This window comes from Zalophus californianus, chromosome X (genome assembly GCF_009762305.2).
Source record: "Zalophus californianus isolate mZalCal1 chromosome X, mZalCal1.pri.v2, whole genome shotgun sequence".
In the NCBI taxonomy this organism is placed as follows: domain Eukaryota; kingdom Metazoa; phylum Chordata; class Mammalia; order Carnivora; family Otariidae; genus Zalophus; species Zalophus californianus.
In genome coordinates this window covers 45688731-45692516 of record NC_045612.1, presented here as the reverse complement: position 1 = coordinate 45692516, position 3786 = coordinate 45688731, and the positions used below count along the sequence as shown (strand labels likewise).

Here is a 3786-nt window from a genome sequence, read left to right as displayed (position 1 = left end):
TAAAAAAAGAAATGGAAAATTTTAGGCTGAAGGATAAACAAGTTGTGAGGAAACACCTGGAGCTCAATATACTATTTTCCCCTGGCCCTGGGGTTTTACAGTCTCAGGGGATCCATAAACTTATCATTCACCTATTTTCCAGTCTGTCTTCTTGGGGCGGAGCCTGCTGTTCTGCTTCTCGGGTGTCTTTGCCTGGGCTGAGTTGCCCCACACCTTGTCAGGTGGATGAGTTCAATGTGAGCTGGTCGTCTGAGTGGCTTTTGTTCCCTGGCGTCTTTCTGCACCTCTTCAGAGGGTCAGAGTAAAAATGACCATGCCCGGATCTCTGGCACAGAGCTGCAAGATCACGGTCCCCCCTCGTCAATAATCCCACAGGTCAACTGTCTCCACTTCTCTGTGCGCCAAACTCCACAGACTCATGTGGTTCGTGCCCACTGCAGTTCCCCCCGGGGGGAGTCGCAGGGACCCGGAAGCGTCACTGCACTTCTTGTCTTGGCAACTGTGAGTGGTTTGTGGGCTCGTGTGTGCATCCTGTTCCGCTACTGCCAGGTCGCGGCTGGGTGTCGCCCTACCATCCTTCCCAGAGCCACCACTGCCCTGAGAGCTGTTGCCCGACTGTGGGTGTGCAGCCGTTTCGTCCCTCCCAGGGGATGGTAAACGGCCCACACATTCCAGTGCTTTTCAGGGTGCTCAGGCAAAGAGTGGTCTCCCTACCGGACCGGCTTGTGGTTTGTGGTGACCAGAGCTGTGAGCCCCTCCTGGGCTCCCTGACCATAACCAGTTTTCCTGCTCCACTGCTTGGGTGCTCCATCGGTTCAGGCACCCCCGTTCTTTCTATGTCTCCTGGGATCCTGAGACCACAATGACCCACCTAGAATTCTTCCCTTTTCATCCCCTGAGCCCCTTTCAGAAAGGGATGTCTCTCACTGGAGCAGATTTCTAAGCGTTCCGATTTTGCATTCCAGTGTTACATCACTTTCTGGTAGCCAGCTTATGGAGGCTCCCTGCCCCCTCCATTTATTCTCCGATACTTCCCCACAGATTCACAACTCTGCACCTCCTACCTTGTAAAAAGCAGTCGTTTTTCTGCTTGTAGAGTTCCAGATTATTTCCCTACATCTCAGGCTGAATTCGTGGGTGTTCAGAATGGTTTGATAGATATCCAACTAAATTCGAAGGACCAGATGAAACAAGGTCCCCTACTCTTCCACCATCTTTCCTCCCTCCCCTCTGGGTCTTGTTTTTTTAACCATTCTGACACTCTATGTCTTTTGATGGGAGCATTAATCCATCTACAATCAAAGTAATTATTGATAGATAGATATTTAGTGCCATTTTTTACTTGCTTTGTCATTGTTTCTGGAGATTTTCTCTGATCCTTTCTTGTCTTTGTCACTTTTGGTCTCTCCTTTCCACTCAAAGAGTCCCCTTTAATATTTCTTGCAGGGCCGGTTTAGCGGTCAGGAACTCCTTTCGTTTCTGTTTATCTGGGAAATGCTTTATCTCTCCTTCTATTCTGAATGATAGCCTTGCTGGATAGTGTGTTCTTGGCTGCAGATTTTTCCCATTCAGCTCTTTGAATATATCATGCCACTCTCTTCTGGCTTGACAAGTTCTCTGTTGGGAAATCTCCACCTAGGCTTGTGGGTTTTTCCCTTGTAAGTTAAGGTCTTCTTTTGTCTTTCTGGTTTTAAGATTTTTTTTCTTTATCACTACGTTTTGGAAACTTAATTACAGTATGTCTTGGTCATGGCTGAAGAGGGAAACCCCCCCATTCCACTGAATGTTTCCCAGTCCTTAAGATACTACCTTCTCACACACAGTTTCAGTCCCTGAGTACCCCACATCCTTCTTTCTCCTCAGCAGAGACAATGGTTCTATTTCTTTGATTCAATCCCTAGAGGCCCCTGCAATAGCCCAATACTAGTGGTTTACATTAGGGAAGAAGGTTGGGGCTGTTTCAGAACTGCAGAAGGAGTGGTCTTCTAGAGCTGTGGGTCTCCAGCATTCCCGACACGTTCAAAGATGCATTCAGTTCTATCCTGACAGCCACCTACTTCCTACAGCCCCCGAGTTCCAAAGGGGGCACCGGGCAGTAATAATAAGAAACTGCCATTCACCGTGCTTAAAAAATGTCAATAACATCATAATTTAAAAGTAGTACAGGTCACTAAGTCACAGGAATAAAAGGCACAGCATAGGGAATATAGTCAGTGGTATTGTAAGAGTGTTGTATGGTGACAGATGGTAGCTACACGTGTCGTGAGCATAGCATAAGGTATAGAGTTGTTGAATCATTATGTCTTACACCTGAAACTAATGTAACATTGTGTGTCAAATAGACTCAAATTAAAAAAAAAAAAGTACTACAGGTCACTATAAAAAAAATTAACCATTGGCTTGGGAAGCGTTAAACGTCAGTGCCAAAATAAAGTTAGGGCAACTGGAGCCCTGGAGGCTTCAGGACACAGTGAGGAAATTAGAGTAACTCGAGGTTTCATGACTGAGCAGACATTCACGCAGCAGTTTCTCCAATTTCTTTAACCTTTCTTGACTTCCTATACCCTGACCTAATGTATGGATCGAATAATAGTTTACTCGAATAAAAGTTTGGATGAAAGGAGATATAATTTTGAGTACTATTTGCTTACATTAACTTTGCCAATTTGATTTTCCCACCCTCCAGATCATCTTTCCTGGAGGAAATTCCTGTTCCTCTGACCCCTCCCTGTCTGTCTACTGCCTTAAAAACCAGTCAGTTCGCATTCTTCCCATTCCCAGGTCTCTTGGCCCCAGGGGCAGAATTTCACTTGGACCACCATTATTGTTGTCGTAGTGGTCATCATCATCATCATCATTATCATCATCATCACCTCCAAGAGCGGTTGTTGAGTGAGCACCCATGGGGGAATGTAAAATGACCAGTCATAAATCCCTGGTGGCCCATCATCTACATAAGAGATTGCTGGGTATATGAAATATTCCTGACCCTTCTTTCATTTCTCCCCCTCTCCCCCACAGGCGGTTTTTAGACTTTTTCCCTTATCAATCTCTTTTTCCTTAGAACATGAAATTTTAGTACCACAGCTGAAATGTTAAGTGTTTATGTACTGTGGTCCTTTGTACTGCCACAAACCATTGTAATGTAAAGGTTACCAACTCCCTACCCTTAAGAACTCATTTTTAGTCCGGTGTGGGGACTTTCCTTCCCGGTAGTCGGTTGTCATGGTTGGTGGGTAGTAACTGAGCCAAGATGTGGAATCTGCTGGCTCTTCGTCAGATTGCCCAGAGGACCATAAGTACTGCTTCACGCAGGCAGTTTGAAAACAAAGTTCCAGAGAAATAAAAGCTATTTCAGGAGGATAATGGAATTCCAGTGCATCTAAAGGGTGGAGTAGCTGATGCCCTCCTGTATAGAGCCACTATGATGCTTACAGTTGGTGGAACAGCATATGCCATATACCAGCTAGCTATGGCTTCATTTCCCAAGAAGCAGGATTGACTTCAGTTTATCATCTCAGCAGGCAGTTGGTTCAGTTTCATTCAGCTCTCTATGGACCAGACAAATAAATGAGTTCTTCTTTGGGGATCAATATTTATTGACTTATACTAACTGCCACCAATAAAGCAGACTTTGCCATAAAAAAAAAAAAAGAACTCATTTTTAGCCCATTTGGGAGTAATGTCTGTTAAGAATGCATTGAATATTGTGATGAGCACAAAAGCTGGAACCCGATTATATGGTGTATGATATGTGGAACTCTTCCTTAGGCTCTGCTGGCTTAC

At 45.0% G+C, this 3786-nt stretch overlaps 1 pseudogene; it reads left to right on the top strand.

Annotated features, from left to right (window-relative positions):
* The first annotated feature begins 3253 nt into the window (after positions 1 to 3253).
* Positions 3254 to 3502, top strand: LOC113931285 (annotated as a pseudogene).
* The last annotated feature ends 284 nt before the right edge of the window (positions 3503 to 3786 follow it).